The 25,187-nt window shown below is 42.0% G+C and overlaps 1 protein-coding gene across 1 annotated transcript in view; it reads left to right on the top strand.

The window, feature by feature from the left end:
* The window catches only part of LOC101742943 (neuroligin-1), a 111,538-nt gene that overhangs the window by 24,803 nt on the left and 61,548 nt on the right, over nt 1–25,187 (top strand). The window lies entirely within an intron of this gene.

The raw sequence follows: 25,187 nt of genomic DNA, 5'->3' as shown, positions 1-25,187 counted from the left end.
TTTATTCTTATGTTTTCGTTTCGATAAATGTTTGGGTTTGATTTGGTTTCATTCAGATATTTATAAACGAGTCGACGTTGTTTGTTGGAAATAAATAAAGTCAATAGGTTTCAATATGAACTGTGTTTCATTGTACCTACCGCAAAAATATTCGCTTTCAATAATAATTTGAATCAATCTTAAATCAAATTATCATATAAATTTATTAGTTACTGAGACCTTAGAACTCATATCTTAAGGTAGATGGTGTCATTTACGTTATAGATAGATGTTTCTGGACTCAGGTAACCACACCAAACATCAGGTGAGCCGAGAGGTCGTCCATCCGCCTAATCAATAAAAAAAAAGGCATTCTGGCTTACCTCTGCTGCTAAAGTCCAAAGATCATCAATGAAACTCTCCGATTTGTTTCTATGTCGCTATCCGAGACAGAGTTACAACTAAACCGGCCGTTATTATCGGTAATCACTCATCAGTTATTTTTGCAGTACATTGTTTCATTATTATTGTGTTTTTCACTAGTATAAGTCATTTTGTAAGGAAGGTATGGTAATTATCGGCAAACTGTTTTTCTGAGAAAGGTCCATTTATATTGGTTATGCGTGCGATCTGTACACTAATCTAATACAAATATAAATCATATAATAAAACGTACATGTTGTAATAATATAGAAGGCATTAATACAATATTTTTAAAAATAACTGGATTTCCTTAAAAGATAAATAATTTATTTCGACCATTAAGCATTTGAATGTTCAGTTAATGCCTTTTGTCATTATTTACATTCGAAGTTGGACCCTCGTCATTCTTGGCGTCCTTTTTAAAGCCTACTTTGTGTGTCTCCCAGAAGCACTTGGATAATACCATTGTTATTAATTCATTAATGGAAAATAGGATTTTTTTAAGCAGACGTAGCTCATTATCTTTTTTATGCAACCCGGAGTTAAGCGGACCTCACAGATATGACACGTCAGAATGCCCTCACTTTGAGGTCAAACTTTATATTCGTATACTCTGAGACTTTCAACAGCCATGATTATTTAACTATTTTGTAGACACATGTCACATAAGCTCGATGTATTTGCAAAGAGCTTTTCTTTGCATTTTTTGTTCGGAAGTGTAATAATCATATGACGCTATGACACTACTTATCAGTAATACTGCTGATTTTATGATGCAGGATCCGGAATGAATTCAGATTGATTCAGAAGAAAAGTATAGTCTGACTGAACAATCTGATTGAATAATGTAATTCAGACTTGACCTATCTATAAATGTCAACTAATTACATAAGGAACAATAACATAAGGAACAAAATTATGATTTAATTCTGTTTTCTAGAAGCTTATCTCAATCAATCGTAAGTCGTGTGCCACAGCCGCTAACTTCTGTACATCACATAACGATGTGGTGGAGTAGTAGGATAGAACAAAATAAGAAAGCAAACCGTCAAGTCATCATTTCCAGTCATCAAGCCCCTTAATGTTGTCGACGAATTAAATTTGTTTTACGAGGGGCCAAGTTTTACGGGCGGCCGGTTCTGCTGATTCTCCCGATGCCTATCTGATAGGCTTTTATTTCGGCCTCTAGACCTCTCCGGTCTTGTTATGAAATCATCTTGTTTATGGCCCTTTTTAGACGTAACCGATGAATATTTTACTTTGTAATTTATGTGTTCCTGGAGATAAGTATTCCGTTGGGATTTTTCTTATAAATTGAAAAAGGTTTTTATTAGGGAACCGAATCATTCAGTCATTTCCGAACCACGTATTGGTTTCGTAAACCAACCGGTAACAGATTTCTTTATTCAGACCTGAGATCCGAACCAGTGGAACCTAACCCAGCCCTGATCCGGCATGACTGTCAAACGTCATGTAGTCGATCCATCACAGATTCGTATACAGATGCCGATAACAGTCTATTCTTACATCGTTACTAACTATTCTACGATAATACCCGCTCATCCTCTAAATCATCTTACATTCAGCCTGATTACTGGATCGTATTTAATTTAATCCACTGCGAGTAAATGAAGGTTCGATCTCCCTTTGGATTCTGTTTTACAAGGGCGTCTCGTTTGTTCAGGTTCCAGTTTCCAACGTTGTTTTACTCAAAACAAATGTCGACGGAGAGTATTTCCGAAGCGGTCGTGTATGCATCATCATTAATTTTCCGCTCCGAATTCCAAAGCCGGCCGTCCCTACAACCGGCAAAAATAAATTAACTTTGGATCATACCCGCCGCAACGCAGTGGAGATCCGCGCGAGATGATGGATGGCAGCCACCGGTAGTCCGACGGCCGCTCATTACAGAAATAACAAGGAAGAATCCGTGGCTCCTTAAAAGGGAAACTGCAGAAATCTTGATTCTTTTTTATACTGAATTAGTCACATTTTTCCTTTCAAAACGATTTCGCCTTTGTATTGTACTGAATTTTCGAATTTAAATGATAAAAGCAAGCGAGCAATTTTTGAAGGCAGCGATGAAATGCTTCGTGGACCGTTTACGTCAGTATGAAAAAGTTGGAATGATTAATTATTCTCATCAACACAGCGTGACAACTTTTCTTTAGATTATAACAGCTTAAAATCTTTTGAATTTTAATATTGTTTCTTTAATTCTTGAAAGTTGATGTGGTTTTAGAAAAATAACTTGAATGCCAAAGTAAGTCGAAAATTTCAAAAATGTGAGTTTCTTTTCTATGATAAAATTTTCTAAGAATCTTCTAGAATATATTTGCATTATGTTAATCTAATCAAATGACATAGTAAAAGGTCTCGAAGTAAAACGCAACACACGTCAAGAGTCGAGGGTGACTGCATTTAATTGACTTGGGTATTAGCTACAGCGTCAGGAAAATTGAGAAGCGATTTAAATGGCAACACCAGAGCACCGTGGTGGTACCCTGAACATTTTATTCGCTACCCAACTGCACAGTTAACGAAAAGCATATAAAAATATAGTTAAATACTTATAATATAAATAAAAATAAGTACATACATACGATGCTATTGGGTCGTACCATAGTTTTAGTTGCTCACTGAGTTTCTCGCCTGATCTTCTCAGTGGGTTGCGATCCGGTGGTAGAACTTCTGCGAAGAACTGCTCTTGTTAGAGCCAGTGTCTCAAATTCTCTTAGGTTAAGTCCCTGAGTCCCGCAAGCTTATCTATCAATCATAGCTTAGCTGGAACAGTCCATAGGCTACCAGCGAATAGTTAGGGGAACAATGCTTCTAGTGACATATCATGTATATGAGGTTTAGAAAAAGGCGAATTCATGCATTACTTGATAACACGTCTTACACGTTATTCTACGAATGCTACAAAATAGACTTTGTCTAATCTATATATATAAAAATGAATTGCTCTTTGTTAGTCTCGCTAAAACTCGAGAAAGGCTGGACCGATTTGGCTAATTTTGGTCTTGAATTATATGTGGAAGTCCAGAAAAGTTTTAAAAGGTAGATAAATATGAAAATGTTCGGAATTAAATAAAAATAACAATTTTGTTTTCCCTTTGATGTGTCCCCCGTCGGACGGACTCCTTTTGTTTGTTTTAAGTTTATTTTAAAAGTTTAGGTCTTTTATTTATCGATTGAGGCACTACGAAGTCTGCCGGGTCAGCTAGTTTAATTATAAAAAGATACAAACCCAACTCAGATTACACATTACCGACACTAACATTCTATTTCTATGTTATGTTTCAAGCTTCGAATTATCCATCCTTTTTATTTTTTTATTGCTTAGATGGATGGACGAGCTCACATCCCACCCGGTGTTAAGCGGTTACTGCAGCCCATAGATATCTACACACCCCGATGGAAGTTAAAGACTTGATCAAAGACCTACGTCCTCGCAAGGCTCCCGGTTCCGACGGTATATCCAACCGCGTTATTAAACTTCTACCCGTCCAACTCATCGTGATGTTGGCATCTATTTTCAATGCCGCTATGGCGAACTGTATCTTTCCCGCGGTGTGGAAAGAAGCGGACGTTATCGGCATACATAAACCCGGTAAACCAAAAAATCATCCGACGAGCTACCGCCCGATTAGCCTCCTCATGTCTCTAGGCAAACTGTATGAGCGTCTGCTCTACAAACGCCTCAGAGACTTCGTCTCATCCAAGGGCATTCTTATCGATGAACAATTCGGATTCCGTACAAATCACTCATGCGTTCAACAGGTGCACCGCCTCACGGAGCACATTCTTGTGGGGCTTAATCGACCAAAACCGTTATACACGGGAGCTCTCTTCTTCGACGTCGCAAAAGCGTTCGACAAAGTCTGGCACAATGGTTTGATTTTCAAACTATTCAACATGGGCGTGCCGGATAGTCTCGTGCTCATCATACGGGACTTCTTGTCGAACCGCTCTTTTCGATATCGAGTCGAGGGAACCCGCTCCTCCTCACGACCTCTCACAGCTGGAGTCCCGCAAGGCTCTGTCCTCTCACCCCTCCTATTTAGCTTATTCGTCAACGATATTCCCCGGTCGCCGCCGACCCATTTAGCTTTATTCGCCGACGACACGACTGTTTACTATTCTAGTAGAAATAAGTCCCTAATCGCGAAGAAGCTTCAGAGCGCAGCCCTAGCCCTAGGACAGTGGTTCCGAAAATGGCGCATAGACATCAACCCAGCGAAAAGTACTGCGGTGCTATTTCAGAGGGGAAGCTCCACACGGATTTCCTCCCGGATTAGGAGGAGGAATCTCACACCCCCGATTACTCTCTTTAGACAACCCATACCCTGGGCCAGGAAGGTCAAGTACCTGGGCGTTACCCTGGATGCATCGATGACATTCCGCCCGCATATAAAATCAGTCCGTGACCGTGCCGCGTTTATTCTCGGTAGACTCTACCCCATGATCTGTAAGCGGAGTAAAATGTCCCTTCGGAACAAGGTGACACTTTACAAAACTTGCATAAGGCCCGTCATGACTTACGCGAGTGTGGTGTTCGCTCACGCGGCCCGCACACACATAGACACCCTCCAATCCCTACAATCCCGCTTTTGCAGGTTAGCTGTCGGGGCTCCGTGGTTCGTGAGGAACGTTGACCTACACGACGACCTGGGCCTCGAATCAATTCGGAAATACATGAAGTCAGCGTCGGAACGATACTTCGATAAGGCTATGCGTCATGATAATCGCCTTATCGTTGCCGCCGCTGACTACTCCCCGAATCCTGATCATGCAGGAGCCAGTCACCGTCGACGCCCTAGACACGTCCTTACGGATCCATCAGATCCAATAACCTTTGCATTAGATGCCTTCAGCTCTAATACTAGGGGCAGGCTTAGGGACCCCGGTAACCGTACTCGTCGAACTCGACAAAGAGGTCGACGTGCAACCTAACCCATGCATCAGCCCGCTGAGTTTCTCGCCGGATCTTCTCAGCGGGTCGCGATTCCGATCCGGTAGTAGATTCATTCGCGAAACAATTGCTCTTGAGTTGTTAGGTCTCCTTCGGAGGCGCTCGGGCAGTTGTTAGCAAATCCCACCCCTCTTGGCTGAGCCTTTGCTCGCCCACCTGTCCTGGTGAAACTGGAAAGGCCTTCGGGCCACCAGTAAACTTTCAATCATAAAAAAAAAAAAAAAGATATCTACAACGTAAATGCGCCACCCATCTCGAGATATAAGTTCTAAGGTCTGAGTATAGTTACAAAGGCTACCCCACCCTTCAAACCGAAACGCATTACTGCTTCACGGCGGAAATAGGCGGGGTGGTGCTACCTACCCGTGCGGACTCACGAGAGGTCCTACCACCAATGATTACGCAAATTATAATTTTGCGGGTTTGGTTTCCCAACTTAGTTTCTCTTTTTCTAATACAAGGCATATCACTCCTAACGAATGTTGAGGAATGAAAAGTGTACAATGCTAACTGTAAAAAAATCAAACTACGAGTATAATGGTCAGTGCTACTGTAGTAGAGCCAAGGCAAGGTGGCTGTTTACATATTCACGTGTTAATCAGATTACATGCTACGATTTGTGCAGTGATCTGAACATTAGAGTTTGGTGCTCCTTAAAACCCTTCTAAGTTTTCATCCGTTGAAAGAGTTACTGCGGAGGTAATTCCTCAAACTTCCTTCCTCCCATCTTCCGATCCCTCAAAGGCTGTAAATCGAATTTAAACAAAGTTATCTGTACCAAGCGTTCTGTAAGCGTCTTCCTTTTTATTTATTTCGGCAATCTCGTCATCCGGGACAGTTCTTATCTTTTTTTTGTTATCGTCCGAAAGTTTTGCGGATTGTCGGTGCAACGAAGGAGGGTTCTGAACTTGTGCCGATGTCCTGAAGTTTCTAACAAAACGAGGGTAATTGTGACGAACAAACACTTTTTTCTTTTCGCTACATGGAATTTTCATGAATAATGATTACCACCCACCCATAAAGTGGACGGTCGTGTCTCATCTACCTTCTTCATAATCAGCAGCTAATTAAAAAGTCACCGCCTGACCTCTATGACTATGACTATTTCAATGAAATAAGAACAAATCTTCAACGGCTCAAAGTTTGATCAAAAAATCGTGCTTCAAATAAATATTATGAAAATACATCAAAGTATTGGACTGATCATCCAATAGGAAAGGAATGTTTCTTGGTGTGGCCCTCGCCAGACACCAAACTAGATTTTACTGCCAATTTAAATTCCACTATGTTCCGAGGAGGGATCGTAATAAAAGTGACAAGAGGAAGGTTCAAAGGAAGCGGAACGATTACATCCAATCATAATTCTTTTTTATTTTTACAAAGAGCACATTCGCTTTGAAACATCAAAGTTGTTTGCTGCGGAATATTCTATGACTTTATGTTTTTTATACACACAAACGGCTTACGTTCGAGCTCTCTTACTTTTCCTGGCGACGGTGAGTTTCGTTTTCAAACGCGAAGGTTTCATGCGTATTCATTATTATTTAGTGTTTTGGATTTATTTTAAATTAAAACATTTTAAAATCAATAAATACATTTTTATTTGAACTATAACTATATACGATCACGGAAATAACTCAATGAAATTGTTTAAATTTAAGCAGGTCCGGTTAGCCAACCAATATTTATATAACATTTTTAGCACGTGCGAGGATTTTTTTTTATTGCCCTTGTAGGCAGACGAGCACACGGGCCACCTGATGGTAAATGGTTACCTTCGCCCATGGACTTCAGCAATGCCAAGAGCAGAGCCAAGCCGCTGTCTACTGTTAAAACTTCGAACCTCCCACGATGTTACCGCGCCGAGGGGGCGTTGGGTATGTGGGATGTCCGAAATGAAGGAGACCACCCATAGAACGGCTCCCCTGCACTCTCACCTGAATGTCCAATCTTCGCCCGAGCCAGAACCCGGAAGAGTTAGATTACTAAAGTCGACACTGTAAGTAGACACACGGCCGGTGAAGTCATCGAGGTGATAGTAGATGACTCAGTCCGTCAGGCCCCCGGGCGGTGCCACTGGTGTCATGTAATACCCCGCTCGACCCAGAACTAGCTTTCCAGGTTGAAACTCGATACACCGCCAACCGGCTACTCTTCCAAAGCAGTACCGTAGAACTGCTGTTAAGCAAGACCCTGCAACGGAGGAAGTGCGTTGCGCCACCTTGCCCCTCAGGTCCCCCGTGTCCTTCACAGAAGAGAGAGGTCACCTCCCCCTCCGAACAGACCAGCTTGCTGCAATGCAATACACAGCGACCTCTTGTGATGGGTCGCTTTTATGTTAAATCACCGCTCCACGGCAGCTAGACTGCTGGTAGCGCGCCACGCGGTCTGAACCCCTACTGAACCACTGACAGTACTACGGACAGTAAATAATATGTGCTTCATTACAAAAGCTTATTCCTCCATCATCATTTGCCTTGCCCTTTCCCACTACCAGGGGCTCACGCAGCATGTTTCACTCTTCTAGTTGTTTAAAGTTTCAAGCTTCTAGCACATCAGGAACAATTCTTCTACAGCTTGTCAAGAGCAAAGTAATTAAATAATAATATGATCAGTATGCTCCTCCCAATCGAATCACTTAGCAACATCAATACGTATATATTTATAAGGACATGGAGGCTAATCCATTCCAAATTCGAAACACAAGACTGACAAAGCAAATTAGAAACAATAGCTTTAATTCAAAAATACATTTCTTTGATCGACCGAGCATCTCCTTGGGATCTCAGCTTATTTAAAAGAATTACTGGCATTTTTTATACGTCTTGAGTCAGTGAAGATTTATCGATTGGCCCCACCTACATTGGGAGTGCGAAATCAACGTGGCGAACGAGCGATGTATAATTGGATGTAATGATCGTTAGGACACATCAGGAGTGGATACTTCGGGAGCCCATCCATCAAAGCAAGGCTCGTTAGTTCGAGGGCGCTTGCTTTTAATCGCCCTAGAGAGGTTCTTTTTTACTTTTGAAGATCTAAAGAAACTTGGATTGCTTCTTGAATGAGGTCTGAAATTCAAGTGTGATGTTTGAAAATTCCGTACTAATAATGCAAACCAGTGATGGCTTTGGATGATACCTTGGTCCAATATCTACCTGAATGTTATTTGCGTATGGGCTATGCGAAGAGGCTGTACGGATTATTAAATTTATTTAATTGTAAAGAAAGTGGACTTGCTGTAGCGTGAATTTTGTCGCGCATGCGCTGTTTGAGAAGCTGTTCGAATTAATGTGGAATGTCAATAATAAAATAGCGGTAACAGAGATGAACAAATGTAAGTTTATGAACTTAATCTATATATTAATACGTGAAGCAAAAACTTTGTATCCCTTTTTACGAAAATTGCGCGGACGGAGGAGTATGAAATTTTTGACACTTATAGAGAATATAGAGAAGAAGTGCACAAAGCAATTTTTTTTTTAAATAATGCCTAAAAGATACATTAAATCAATAAAGAAAACATTACACACGCTACATACCATGTATTTGATGCACACGCGCATGCATACTATTTATTGTCAAACTTTTGTACTTGACTTCTGTTGTCAAATTGAGAATAGATTGAATATTGTTTGTCTTTGTTAATATTTTGTTATAGTTATATGTCTTGGCGAAATTTGTGATTATAGAAGTATAAAATACAATCATAATAGTGTACAAACTTACAATTCCAATTAATTATAGTCGAATTTCGACTACTGCGGGACCTCTAGTTTATATTAATATATATTTACTCTAACAATAAACTTCATCGTTTCTTTGTTTTTACATTTAGAGGTTAATGTCATATTAGTAGTAACTTAGTACACAAGGGTGGGGACGGTTCTATTCTTTCAAATTACAGGCCAATCTCAGTTCTTTCTTGTGTTTCAAAAATATTGGAAAAGCTAATGAACATCCGGTTGGTTAAATTTCTCGAAAAGTATCAACTACTTTCGCCGTATCAGTTTGGCTTTAGACGAGGTCTATCAACGGAAGATGCAATCTTGGCACTTACTTCTTCTGTTACAGAAACTCTGGACAAGGGAGGTAAATGTCTTGCCGTTTTTCTTGACCTCAAAAAAGCCTTTGATACTGTTTCCATCCCAATACTTTTGCACAAACTAAAAAAGATTGGAATACGAGATTCGCCACTCTTATTGTTTAAAGATTATTTATCTGATCGCAAACAAAGTGTCAAAATAGATAAATATACTAGTCTAGATCAAAACATTATATTCGGAGTGCCGCAAGGGAGTGTACTCGGCCCGACATTGTTTCTCATATATATAAATGACTTGACTAGCATGGCCATAACTGAAAGACACATTCTGTCTTATGCCGATGACATCGTCTTAGTATTTTCGGGGAAAACGTGGGAGTGTGTTCAAAAGTCAGCGGAAAATAGTTTGGTAAAGGTAGCGTCATGGTTAAATACCAATTTACTCACCCTTAATACTGAAAAAACCAACTATATTTGCTTTTCTATATATGACAGTACTCAGCCAAAAGACGATTTTGAAATAAAAATTCATAAATGTTTAACACGCCACCGAGGCTGTTTATGCGCTAAAATTAATAAAGTACAACAAACAAAATACTTAGGAATAATATTGGATCAGAGACTATCTTGGCATGTACATTCAGAACTAATAATGAATCGAACAAGAAAATTGATATGGATCTTCAAAACACTGCGTCATATAACCACAAAGAAACTGTTAAATGAAATTTATATAACTTTAGCACAATCAGTCTTAGGATATTGCTTGTCAGTTTGGGGAGGAGCCACTAAAATAAAACTTTTAGAACTAGAAAGAGCCCAGCGGTCTTTGATTAAAGTGATGTTTTTCAAACCTTATCGTTTTCCAACGGAACAACTATACATTACATCTGGGCTATTAACCGTAAGAAAACTATATATTCTTCAACTAGTTCTAAGGATACACAAAAAATGTGCTATGACCCTGAGATAGCAAATAATAAAAATCGTAGAAAGAAAGATGTAACGCCTCTTGTTACAGTCAAAACCACATTTGCTAAGAGACAGTTTGTCAAACAATCATCACACATATACAATAAACTTAACAAAGAACTAAGTATTTATCTGATGACATCCTTTAACTGTAAAAAATCTGTTATTGAATGGTTGAAAACCAAAAGCTATAAGGATGTTGAAAACATTGTTCAAGCAATGATGTTATAATAATCACACACACCCACGCGCATGCACGCGCGCGCGCACACACACACACACACACACACACACACACACACACACACACACACACACACACGCGCGCGCGCGCACGCACTCACGCACACGCACACACACACACGCACACGCACACGCACACACACACATTAATTTATTTATATTATAAAATTTGTTCTGTTGCTTATTCTTATAAAATATTATGTAAATGACTATAGAAGAGCGGTATTTCCTAAACAAGCAAGTATTTTGCTCAAAAGGAGATTCCAAACCCTCTATGTTTAATTTATAAGTTGAAGCAATAAAAATTTTTCATTTTCATTTTCATTAGTATGTACTTGAAACAAATAAAATAAATTAATTTGTTTTTACAGAGCAACATAATTATAACGAAAAAAATAATTAAATAAATAAGGTTATTGTTCTTATAGTATATTTATTTCAGTCTACGATATTAAATACTCAGTGTAGTGTGATCAAGTTGGAGTACAACGTTGAGGCAGATGCGCCTCGACCTCATGGTTCTATCCTTGATACAAAATAAAGTAGCGGTCCGCCAAGCCGCTAGTCACTTAATGGCCTTGTTTGCATGACCAGAGTTTAGACTTTTGTAGATTCTACATGTATATGTATACAATTCGTAACTATCTAATTGTTGCTTGAATATGTGACAGAAATTAACGCTTAGTTAAGCTGGTACACAACACCAGTGTGGTCACGAGCACCTATAAACATCAGAACGCGAACAGCGCCGCACCTTTGGAGCCATGAGGCCGAACTCTCGACCGTATCGCAACGACTGACCCGCCCTTCCACCCGGAGTGGGCGACTGCTTCGCGATACAAACAGGCAGGGTGATAATGCCTATCCGCGTGGGCCTACGATACGATTTACAAGCACTAACCAGGCAAATTTGAAAACATTACACATCAATTTTTTTACGATAGGATGTTATTTCTTTCTCCGTCATACCCGAGCAAATCTATCTATCTCTATATTTAAAAATGAATTGCTGTTCGTTAGTCTCGCTAAAACTCGAGAACGGCTGGACCAATTTGGCTAATTTTGGTCTTGAATTATTCGTGGAAGTCCAGGGAAGGTTTAAAAGGTGAGAAAATATAAAAAAGCTCAGAATTATATAAAAACAAACAATTTTGTTTTTCCTTTGATGTGTCCCCTTGATGTGTCTTTTATTTATCGATTGAGGCACTACGAAGTCTGCTGAGTCAGCTAGTATTTAAATATAATAATAATAATTAATAATAAATAAATAATAATAATAATTTAAAAATAAGTTTCGGTTCGAAAAGTGGGAAAGCCAGTATCTAAGTACAATACAATTCAGACTTCGATCGCCCACTTAGATAAAAAATAACCAAAAATATCTCTATAGCTCTCAGTTTGTGAAATGCTTGTGATTGTTTAATATTTGTATAAGCCATTTGTATAGCAAGCGGACTGGTTGAGGCACCGGGCACACTCGATCAGTAAGAGCACAGACGCCGCTACTCACGTCCACACGCCAAGACATTATGATCCGCCCGCCCACTATCTCATCAAGGCGGTAATAAATCAATACTTAAAGACAATGCCGCAGAACCTTAATGTCTTAGCAAAGAATAATGTTCGAAGTAAATAATAGTTCGCCAACTGTTGGTCGGGGAGAATTAATCACGAACTTATGAACTGAATAACAAAGTTGAGCTTTTATTAACTCAAGAATAATAAAGAAATATTATTTGGCTTAACTGAGCTGATTTGGAAATATTTTATTTTATGATTGAGGTCTTTTGAAATATTCATACAGAGGAGGGCCGTTCGGATTGTCGATAATCCCATTCTCTCGGATCGTTTGGAGCCTCTGGGTCTGCGGAGGGACTTCGGTTCCCTCTGTATTTTGTACCGTATGTTCCATGGGGAGTGCTCTGAGGAATTGTTCGAGATGATACCAGCATCTCGTTTTTACCATCGCACCGCCCGCCACCGGAGTAGAGTTCATCCATACTACCTGGAGCCACTGCGGTCATCCACAGTGCGTTTCCAGAGATCTTTTTTGCCACGTACCATCCGGCTATGGAATGAGCTACCCTCCACGGTGTTTCCCGAGCGCTATGACATGTCCTTCTTCAAACGAGGCTTATGGAGAGTATTAAGCGGTAGGCAGCGGCTTGGCTCTGCCCCTGGCATTGCTGAAGTCCATGGGCGACGGTAACCACTCATCATCAGGTGGGCCGTATGCCCGTCTGCCTACAAAGGCAATAAAAAAAAAAAAAAAAAACATACTAAAATTACTTTAAAGTTTCTTTATCAGTACTACAACTAATATAATAATGAGATAATCATAATATTCAACGAGCAGCTGCCTTAGGTTAGGGTTGTCTCCTACACAATGACATGATGACGAGTACACGCATTCAGACGCTAAATATCAAAAATAATTATTAGTCAGATTAAGAACATTTATTATTGATAATCACCGGGAATCAAATCTAAAATCCAGATTATGGTAACCACTACTACTTATGGTAACCACGAAAAAAATGTAACATAATATAACAATATGTATTATAGAAAGTTATTCACTACATAGGCCGATAGATGCAAAATAGTCTTTAGGCGGACTTATGGAAATTATCGATTTCATTACAAAATACCGTTAAAATTGCCACAATTGAACATTCAGTTGCTCTCAATATTGTATACAGATCTGTAATATTGAGCCGTTTGACTTCCATTTTACAATATCGGTAAGACGCAATGCCGTTACTCAGCCACATAAAGCTCGCCGAAGCTTTGAGCTCTGATCCAACACTTACAAGCGAAGCTTTTCTAGCGCAATCTCAAACGCTTGCTTGCGATACTATTTGAAATGTTATTATTGGTACTAAAAATTATATGTTAGTGGTTTTTACTTTTACTTTTATTGGACGATTACATGATCGACTTGGTATTAATTGGTCACCAATGCAACTCACACACTTACACCGCAACGCGAATACCGAATAACATTTATTTTGCACGGGGGCGCGCTATTAGTGCACACGCGTGGCACCCCCTCCTTAATCGTACGGCAAAGACAACATGAATTCCAGTATGAACGATAAAATAATTTTCAATATAATTCAGACTTGGATCTCATGTTAAAAGATGGGAGACTTCAAATATCCCCAACTTTCGCTTAAGCACTGGAGACGGCGTCCGGGAAATATTGGAGCTGTAAAACCTCCAGTAACCTCGTCAGGAACCAAAATTTGTCGAATCATTGGAGATGAGTGGAACCCTTTATTGCGCAGCGCACATCTTCCTGTCACCTTGTCCTACGGAACGCTGGTCGTGCAGTCGTTGACGACACGACCGTCAACTCAGTGTCACATCTCGGACATACCTCGGTGGGATCGACACAGTGTAGGTAAAGATAACAGGCCGCCAGCCAGTTGCTTTAAGTCCTATTAGAGCACATACATGTACGGTCTTCTTGGTTCCCATTGACATATCACAAACCGTATGTGAAATTGATGCCTGAGCTGGGAGTCGGACGTGAATTCTTTCTTCTGTCTTCTGCTCTGGCCGGTTGAATCAAAGAGAGAAATGCTCTATTCCTTGCGGCCCGATGCACCTTTCTGCCAAAATTTTTATTCGCAGAAATAGAATATTCCTTGCCCCAACTCACACTTATTCAAGGGTACACTGGGAGTCTATGGTACTCCGTTGTCAGTTCGACTTCGATCTGGCGCAGATACGTCTCGAAGACTCCGGGCCTGGTTAATACCAAACTCAATCGCAAGGTGAACGCACCACGGGAATTGTCTCGACGGTTGGTAGGCCAGTCAGCTGGTCGGGAACTTGCTTGAACCAAGCTTCTAGCTCAGAACGACAGATACGTGGCAGTTACTACCGAGGGGTCTTGATTAACCAATCTCCGAAAACGATTTAATAAGTTAATTTTTTTAGTTTCGGGCTCACTTCAAAACGCTTCTTTGATACTTGCAGCCGCAGAGTTTTCACTGATTTGCATATTAATCTATTAGAAACTCCGTTCCTCTCTCAGAGGGATTTGCAAGAGATCCCTCTGAGAACTTTTGTCTCTCGTTTCTTGTGTTTTTTTTTTGTGAAATCACATTTTTCTCCGTTTGCTAAAATGAGGATTCTTAATGGATTAACAAAAGGAAGTTGAGAGTTATTTTATTTGGAATATTGGCGAAACTGGGCAAACGTTTTATCTTCAAATTTAAGAGAATAATACTTCAGTTGTTTGAATTGTATGAGCATACAGTTACTCAACAGTACCACAATAATAGACTTAGACGACTACTATTATAAGGTCACGACTCATAATATACAGATATGTATACAGACAGACAGAGATATAGGCAGACGGGTATACGGCCTACCTGATGGTGTGTGGTTTCCGTCACCCATAGCTGATGTCAGCAACACCAGGGGCAGAGCCAATCTACTGCCTATAATTAATCAAATAAACTTTATTCATAAGTTGGAATACGAAATAGGATCAAGTACGATTTTTTTTATTGCTTCGGTGGGTGGTCGAGCTCACAGCCCACCTGGTGTTAAGTGGTTACTGGAACCCATAGACATCTATGTCAAACATCTATGACAATGTATGACAAATGTGCAGTCATCCGCGCTGCGTCTAACAGGATGTAAACAATAACTTGATTCATAGCTCTCGCCTTGTTTTTCTTGTTTTTTGTATTAGAATTTACGCAACACAAGTGCATTATTTATTTACTAGCAAGAACGCGAGCCGTTATTGGTTAGTTATAGTTTCTAATGCCGTTTTAGTAAACTTTGTAAGAAATTGATATCAAATTTATAATATACTAGCGACCCGCCCTCGCTTCGCTTCGGAAACATTAAAACACACATGAAATCAAAAAAATAAAATAAAAAATAATAAAAAAAAAGTAGCCTATGTTCATCAGGGACAATATCGGCTTCTAATGGAAAAAGAATTTTTCAAATCGGTCCAGTAGTTTCGGAGCCTATTCGAAACAAACAAACAAACAAATCTTTCCTCTTTATAATATTAGTATAGACATAACGAATAGATGCACCGTCACCCCAATGGAAGTTAAAGAACTGAACAAAGACCTACTTCCTCGCAAGGCTCCCGGTTCCGACGGTATATCTAACCGCTTTATTAAACTTCTACCCGTCCGACTCATCGTGATGTTGGCATCTATTTTCAATGCCGCTATGGCTAACTGTATCTTTCCCGCGGTGTGGAAAGAAGCGGACGTTATCGGCATACACAAACCCTGTAAACCAAAAAATAATCCGACGAGTTACCACCCGATTAGCCTCCTCATGTCTCTAGGCAGACTGTATGAACGTTTGCTCTACAAACGCCTCAGAGACTTCCTCTCATTCAAGGGCATTCGCATCGATGAACAATTCGGATTCCGTGCAAATCACTCATGCGTACAACAGGTGCACAACCTCACAGAGCACATTCTCGTAGGGCTTAACCGAACAAAACCTATCTACACGGGAGCCCTCTTCTTCGACGTCGCAAAAGCGTTTGACAAAGTCTGGCACAACGGTTTGATTTTCAAACTATTCAACATGGGTGTGCCGGATAGTCTCGTGCTCATCATACGGGACTTCTTGTTGAAACGCTCTTTTCGATATCGAGTCGAGGGAACCCGCTCCTCCCCTCGACCTCTCACGGCTGGAGTCCCGCAAGGCTCTGTCCTCTCGCCCCTCGTATTTAGCTTATTCGTCAACGATATTCCCCGGTCGCCGCCGACCCAGTTAGCTTTATTTGCCGACGACACGACTGTTTACTATTCGAGTAGAAATAAGTTCCTTATTGCGAAGAAGTTTCAGAGCGCAGCCGTAGCCCTAGGACAGTGGTTCCGAAAATGGCGCATAGACATCAACCCAGCGAAAAGCACCGCAGTGTTATTTCAAAGGGGAAACTCACCGCTTATTTCCTCACGCATTAGGAGGAGAAATATCACAGCCCCGATCACCCTCTTCGGCCAACCTATACCCTGGTCCAGGAAGGTCAAGTACCTGGGAGTCACCCTGGATGCATCCATGACATTCCGCCCGCATATAAAAACAGTCCGCGATCGTGCCGCATTTATTCTCGGCAGACTCTATCCCATGATCTGTAAGCGGAGTAAAATGTCCCTTCGGAACAAGGTGACACTTTACAAAACTTGCATAAGGCCCGTCATGACTTACGCGAGTTTGGTGTTCGCTCACGCGGCCCGCACACACATAGACACCCTCCGATCTCTACAATCCCGTTTTTGCAGGTTAGCTGTCGGGGCTCCGTGGTTCGTGAGGAACGTTGACCTACACGACGACCTGGGCCTCGAATCAATTCGGAAATACATGAAGTCAGCATCGGAATGGTACTTCGATAAGGCTATGCGTCATGATAATCGCTTTATCGTTGCCGCCGCTGACTACTCCCCGAATCCTGATCATGCAGGAGCCAGTCATCGTCGACGCCCTAGACACGACCTTACGGATCCATCAGATCCAATAACCTTTGCTTTAGACGCCTTTAGCTCTAATACTAGGAGCAGGCTTAGGGACCCCGGTAACCGTACTCGTCGAACTCGACAAAGAGGTCGACGTGCAACCCAACCCGTGCATCAGCCCGCTGAGTTTCTCGCTGGATCTTCTCAGCGGGTCGCGATTCCTATTCGGTAGTAGATTCATTCGCGAAGCAATTGCTCTTCAGTTGTTAGGTCTCCTTCGGAGGCGCTCGGGCAGTTGTTAGCAAATCCCGCCCCTCTTGGCTGAGCCTTTGCTCGCCCACCTGTCCTAGTGAAACTGGAAAGGCCTTCGGGCCACCAGTAATCTTTCAATCATAAAAAAAGATGCACGATTATAATTTTTGCATGAATTTTTTTAATAAAGTTTAGGCACGCAAAACACTATGTGTCAGCAGTAGGTAGCGGCTTTCCTGTGCCCCTGGGTATGAGCAACAGTCTCAACTCACTATCAGGTAGGCCGTATTTCGTCTGTCCAAAATGGCGATACAAAAGCTAAGCTTTCTACTAAAAACAGGCGAACAGTTTCAATGTTTACACAGTTCTGTGCTCTGAGCCCCAGGTTTCAGACTGATCTCGAACTTACATCTATAATGGCTTTAAGGCTTACTGTGGCGCTATTTGAGTAGGTCTCATCTCATAGAATGGATATTCGCCATTGAACACAAAAACAATGTGTTTTAATGTTCCTGAAATAATATCATTATAAACGCACCGTCAAGCGTATTGTAAGTCTGCAGTTCATTAGCCATTAGCCTATTGGGGTTAGGGTAGTGACTTTTCAATAGCTATTTCCTTTGTGAGAATGAGAAAGACGGGCCGTGAGCTTGTTAACCTATCTGTTCCATAACTAAATAAAACGTTCTTGAAGATACATTCACGTGTACCGCAGTTATTACCAGAAAAATAAATGATTAGACAAAGTAGTTCATTTGTCTCAGATAAGTGCCTAAAAAGGGCTTTTTCTGGGTACGTGAGGGCCCCCAGCTGACGAGCGATACCGTGCCCCGCGGGAGGGTCCGCCGGGCAGCGCCTTCTCAGCTCTCGCCGATTGTACCCGGACTATTGGGAGCCTGCTCTTGTATGTTGATGTAGGTAAAATTGAATCTTACGTATTACTAGTTTTCATAATGATGTAATTTTGCCTGATTTAATATTAGCTATTTGGAGTATCGTGTGCCATACTTAACATATTTACCACGAGACAGGCACGCAGGCTGGCTAAAGGGGCTAGGAAGTATCAAGGCGAGTAATATTCGTAGGTTTTTGCTTTGGTGGGCAGAACCATATGGAGCATGTCGTACACGTCTTGCTAAGTGGTCACACGTGAGCATTAACAGTGTCAGAGGCGCAGTCAAGCCACTGCCTAACATGAAAGACTATAGTGAGGGGTAGTATACATAGTTAGCATCTATGTCAATCTTTTCAACAGTGTATAATCTATGTTCCGGGCGCTTCCGTTTTGAGTGTGAATAGCGTGCGCCCGCGTCTAAATGTATTTATTGTTTAAAATTGAAAATTGTTTGTGATAAAGGAAGATTAAAATTCGAAATTCGATATTGGTGACTAACCCATAGTTTTAAATACCCCTGAGATCTACCCCTCACTATATCTGGCTGCCCAACGTTTCCTAATTTTTTTCTTGCTTGGACTAACAAAATGGCGCGCACGCTTTTGTGAAAAATTTGCTAACTATTGTATGCTGTTGGTGCTTAATTGTAAAGAATGCCTTTAACTAGAAGTCAAGATCGCCAGCAACGTCGCGAAGACGACGTTATTCCTGCTGCAGATGCAAATGCCAACGAAAATCACGAGGAGCATGATAGCCCCCATGATCGCCCCCACGCCGAATCACGTAGCAACAATTCTACGTTCAACTTGGATGATGTTTCAGCGTTGATGGCCTCGCTGCAACGTTCGCAGGCCGAAACATTTAAGAACATTATGTCGTACGTGATGGAACAAAGATCGTCGACTCCGGCACCTCCGCCGATGCCCCCAGTGAACGTAGATGGTACCTTGGCGCGTTGCAGAGCTTCTTTCAGCGGTGCACCTGGTGAATCTGTTGAGGCCTTTATAGATGCAATTGAAAGTTATACAGAATGCGTTCAAGTATCTGACGCTAACATCATACGAGGCCTAGCCATGCTTTTGTCTGCTGACGCAGCTACGTGGTGGCTAGGATTAAAGCATCACATCTCCACTTGGAACGAAGCCAAAGAAAATTTAATATATGCATATGGCACCCGCCTTCCACCACATAGAATATATTTGGAAATATTTGCTTCCCCGCAGGATAACGAAAACACAGACAAGTTTGTTGCTCGTATTCGTGCGCTTATGGCAAAGCTACCGCGGGATGATATTACTGAAAAAGTACAACTTGATATGATATACGGGTTGCTTCATAATAGAATACGCACAAGATTGCGCCGTGAAGAAATCACATCTTTCAATTCATTATTAAACCATGCTCGGAATATAGAAGATTCGATAGAGGAGACTCAATCGAGACCAGTGTCGTCCACTAGTGGTGTGCGTTCGATCCGTGCCCAGCCGGCCCAGGCTGCGAGTCGGCCTGAACCGTGCGCCGCTCGTGCGAGTGCCCCGGCGCCGCGCGCGCGCTTTCCAAACTCCGCCGCGGCCGTCGTGCCCGCCACCGCTGTGCCTGTCGCTGTCGCCCAGCCTAGCGTTGCCACGCCTGCCGCTGCTGTGCCAGGTTCTGCAGAGCAATTCGTGACCACGAAGAAACAGCGTCCAGTGTGCTCCTACTGCAAACGGTTTGGACATGCACGGGAACAGTGCCGTAAGTTAAACAACCGAGGTGAGCAAAGTCAATCTAACTTTTCCGAGGGTGTGCAAAATGACAATAATGCGTTTTATAGTGTTCAGTGTAATGTTAATAATACTAACACAATTAGTTCTAATTTACCTGTTCAGAATGCAATGTATGATGTTAAGCAGCATGACAAAAATAATTTTCTGAGTAATTTTGAATGTCAAAATTTTTGTAACCGGGATGCAAATATTAATTATGCTACCATTAACAGAGGCCCTACTTCCAGAAAATCTTATTTTCATGCCTGTAATGATTCTGTGTCAAAGAATATTAACTGTAATTGCACTAGTAATAATGAGATGCCAACCTTTTGTGATTCTCATGTTTTATATAATCAGGATGTTCGGACAAAGTGTAAAAATTTAAATATTTGTTATAACCAGGGAACTAGACCTAAATGTAAGAACTCATTTTTACCTTATGATCAAATAATTGAACCAAATTGTAATAATTTAAAATTTTCAACTAACCATGACTGTGACACAAAAGGCAGTAAGTGTAATTTTGGAAAAATTAACGAATGTGTGGAAATTGATAATTGTTTGAATTTTAATTATTGTACATGTGAGGGAAGTGTTGTAGCGTCCGTGTACGACCGTGAGAGTGATGATAAGTATTTGCATTTACGGCCTATTTTCAAAATTCAAGTTCTCGGTAAACAGGGTACTGCACTTATAGATACAGCAGCTAAGCATTGTATTGCTGGTCACACGCTGTATGCTCTCCTTCTACAAAAGGGTCACCCTCTTACTCCCTCCACTAGGCGAGTCAAACTTGCTGATGGGCATGTTCGGAATATGGATGTATTGACAACCATATTACCAGTGAGATTAGAACACATAGTGATTAATATTCCATTTATAATCTTCCCTGATTCTAATGATAATGAAACTTTACTGGGTATTAATTTTATTAATGCTGCCAAAGTTATTATTGATTTTCATCGTCATGAATGGTATTTTAGTACTGATGCTAAGGTGCATTATAAATTACTTTTTGAACCTATGTCTCGTGGTGTGTGCATAGCTTCTACTAACATGCTTCGGGATGATGAAGGCATGCACTTGCAATCAGCTGAGCGCCAAGCATTATCTGAGTTCCTTATTCGGCATGAAAGTATTTTTACAGCAGGGGGAGGTCCGACACCATTCATAGAACATTGCATAGACACCGGAGATCACCCCCCGATAGCTGTGCCGCCCTATCGCCTTAACCCTTCCAAGAAGGAGACGATGAAGAATGAAATAGAGAAGATGCTGGCAGATGACATCATTGAAGAGTGCGAATCCGCCTGGTGCTCTCCTGCATTGATGATACCGAAGTCCAATGGTAATGTAAGATTCTGCGTGGATTACAGGCGCTTAAATGAAGTAACCAAATCGGATACTTACCCACTCCCACGCATTGATGATCTTCTCCAGAGTACGAAGAAGAATTGTTACATGACCACAATAGACCTTCGTTCTTCATATTGGCAAGTTATGGTCCGAGAAGCAGACAGAGACAAAACAGCTTTTGTCTGCCCCCTAGGCACTTACCGTTTTAAAAGAATGCCGTTCGGCTTGAAGAATGCGCCGGCGACTTTCCAAAGGCTTATTGATCGTCTACGCTCCTGTGCTGCTTTGAAGGATGTTACAGTACTTGCTTATCTAGACGATTTGTTAATTATTTCAGAAGGATTCCAGCAACACCTACAAGATCTGGAAGCTGTTTTTAGTCGTTTGTCTGAATTTAAACTTCACGTAAACAGAGAGAAGTGCACTTTTGCCAAAGAAAGGGTCCGTTATCTGGGCCACGTCATCACTCCAGACGGTGTGTCTCCTGACCCTGAGAAGGTCAGTGCTGTCCTTAATATGCTGGAACCATCTAACCTAAAACATTTAAAAACTTTTCTCCAAACATGCTCTTGGTTCAGGAAGTTTATTCCAAACTTTTCAAAGATAGCAGAACCGCTTACTCGACTGACCAAGAAGAATTACACATGGAGCTGGGGACCTGAACAAACACAGGCATTCAAAGAATTGAAGCGTCTGCTGACCACGGCGCCCGTACTTGTTCAAGCGAATTTTAAACAACCCTTAGTACTGCGTACCAACGCGAGCAACTATGCACTTGGCGCAGTTTTAGCTCAAGGGGAAGGCAAGGACGAAAGGCCTATCGAGTATGCTAGCCGCCTACTCACCGCAGCGGAGCGCAACTACTCTACTACAGAACGGGAAGCGCTTGCTGTAGTCTGGGCCGTGGAGCGTTTCAGGCCATACCTCGACGGCCAACCAATTATTATAGGCAGTGACCACCAACCCTTGCGTTGGTTGCTTTCTTTAAAGTCTCCTGCTGGTAGGTTGGTCCGTTGGGCGCTTAAACTCCAAGAATTTGACATTAGATTCGAGTACACCCCAGGAAAAGCTAACGTTGTCGCTGACACGTTAAGTAGACCGATCTGTTCCAACGAAACACAAAATAACTGCGGCATCTGTTCTGTCATTTGCGACCTGCCCACCAAGTCACCTACCCAGTTACGTCAAGACCAGTTGACTGATCCGGAAATACAGAAGATCGTCACAGAACTGGAAGGAGTGGATGAACTTGCTGCTAAAAGATGGTCAGAAAGAGGATTTCTAATGGAACAAGGTGTTTTATATCGACTTAATCCGGATTCTGATGCCGAGGCTCCACAATTAGTCATTCCTGCCCATCAAGTGACCGACATTCTCAAAGAGCTTCACGATGCCCCTACCGCTGGACATGCAGGAATTGACCGGACTTACCAACAAGTCTCACGTCTGTTCTACTTCACAGGAATAAGAAGAATCATAACCGACTATGTAAAGGCATGTATCCATTGTCAACGCTATAAGGCTGCTAATACCAAGCCTCCAGGTCTATTGCAGACGCCGGTGATGAACCAGCGCAACGAGGTCTTGGCAGTTGATCTTTTCGGCCCGTTACCACCTGGAAAACAGGGGGAGCGTTGGATCTTGCTTATAGAAGATACTGCTACGAGGTGGACAGAACTTTTCCCATTGAAGGAAGCTACTGCTGAGGCGTGTGCACATGTCCTCATAGAGGAGTATTTTATGAGGTTTGGTCTTCCACGCCGACTAGTTTCTGATAATGGCGTACAATTTATTTCGGCAGTCATGCGTCAATGCATGTCCATCCTGGGGATAAAGCAAAACCTTATCCCTCTCTATCACCCAGAAGCAAACCCCGCCGAACGCAAAAACAGAGATCTTAAGACTTTATTAGCACAACTCGTGGAATATGACCACACTTCCTGGCCAAACATGTTACCAGTGATTCGGTTCGCTCTTAATAACGCTAAATGTCGCACCACAGGTATGTCACCTGCTTACTTGTCATTTGGCAGAGAGATGAGGTCCCCCACAGAAGTCACCCATGACCTTCGTGCTGTTCTAGACAAAGATAACTTTGTTCCCCAAATAACTCCCTATCTCAGGAAATTTGTTAACTCCTTTTCAGCGGTGCGCGAACGTGTAGAGACGCTTCAAGATAAAGCTAAAGGGTATGCTGATCGTTCGAGACGGCCCATTGAAACATTCAACGAAGATGACATGGTTCTCATCAAATCACACGTCCTCAGTAAGAGCGCTAAGAGCCTTACTTCTAAGTTTGTTCCAAAACGCGATGGTCCGTATCGCATCGTTAAAAAGGTCAGCCCTACTACTTACCACGTCGCGCATGTTGACAAACCTGATGAAGTTTTAGGGAAATATCATGTGAACGATCTCACTCTATACCGTGAGAATCAGAGTGATGCTCTTCCGCGGCCGGCGATGCCTAAAAAGAAACGTGGTCGTCCCCCAAAGAATGTTAAAACAGATTCTCGAGTTCCAGGGCATATGACGACACGGCATGCTGAACCATGTGCTGAAGCTCCAAGTCTTTCTCCCGCAGCTGGTGGTATGGTTGGTCTAGAGGGGGAGTATGTAGCAAACCGACCGGTACGTCACTCTCGCGGCCGTATGCCCGCTCGCTATACATAGTTAGCATCTATGTCAATCTTTTCAACAGTGTATAATCTATGTTCCGGGCGCTTCCGTTTTGAGTGTGAATAGCGTGCGCCCGCGTCTAAATGTATTTATTGTTTAAAATTGAAAATTGTTTGTGATAAAGGAAGATTAAAATTCGAAATTCGATATTGGTGACTAACCCATAGTTTTAAATACCCCTGAGATCGCGCCGGGGCACTCGCACGAGCGGCGCACGGTTCAGGCCGACTCGCAGCCTGGGCCGGCTGGGCACGGATCGAACGCACACCACTAGTGGACGACACTGGTCTCGATTGAGTCTCCTCTATCGAATCTTCTATATTCCGAGCATGGTTTAATAATGAATTGAAAGATGTGATTTCTTCACGGCGCAATCTTGTGCGTATTCTATTATGAAGCAACCCGTATATCATATCAAGTTGTACTTTTTCAGTAATATCATCCCGCGGTAGCTTTGCCATAAGCGCACGAATACGAGCAACAAACTTGTCTGTGTTTTCGTTATCCTGCGGGGAAGCAAATATTTCCAAATATATTCTATGTGGTGGAAGGCGGGTGCCATATGCATATATTAAATTTTCTTTGGCTTCGTTCCAAGTGGAGATGTGATGCTTTAATCCTAGCCACCACGTAGCTGCGTCAGCAGACAAAAGCATGGCTAGGCCTCGTATGATGTTAGCGTCAGATACTTGAACGCATTCTGTATAACTTTCAATTGCATCTATAAAGGCCTCAACAGATTCACCAGGTGCACCGCTGAAAGAAGCTCTGCAACGCGCCAAGGTACCATCTACGTTCACTGGGGGCATCGGCGGAGGTGCCGGAGTCGACGATCTTTGTTCCATCACGTACGACATAATGTTCTTAAATGTTTCGGCCTGCGAACGTTGCAGCGAGGCCATCAACGCTGAAACATCATCCAAGTTGAACGTAGAATTGTTGCTACGTGATTCGGCGTGGAGGCGATCATGGGGGCTGTCATGCTCCTCGTGATTTTCGTTGGCATTTGCATCTGCAGCAGGAATAACATCGTCTTCGCGACGTTGCTGGCGATCTTGACTTCTAGTTAAAGGCATTCTTTACAATTAAGCACCAACAGCATACAATAGTTAGCAAATTTTTCACAAAAGCGTGCGCGCCATTTTGTTAGTCCAAGCAAGAAAAAAATTAG

Source organism: Bombyx mori, chromosome 4 (genome assembly GCF_030269925.1).
Source record: "Bombyx mori chromosome 4, ASM3026992v2".
NCBI lineage: Eukaryota > Metazoa > Arthropoda > Insecta > Lepidoptera > Bombycidae > Bombyx > Bombyx mori.
This window is presented reverse-complemented; position numbering and strand designations above follow the sequence as displayed.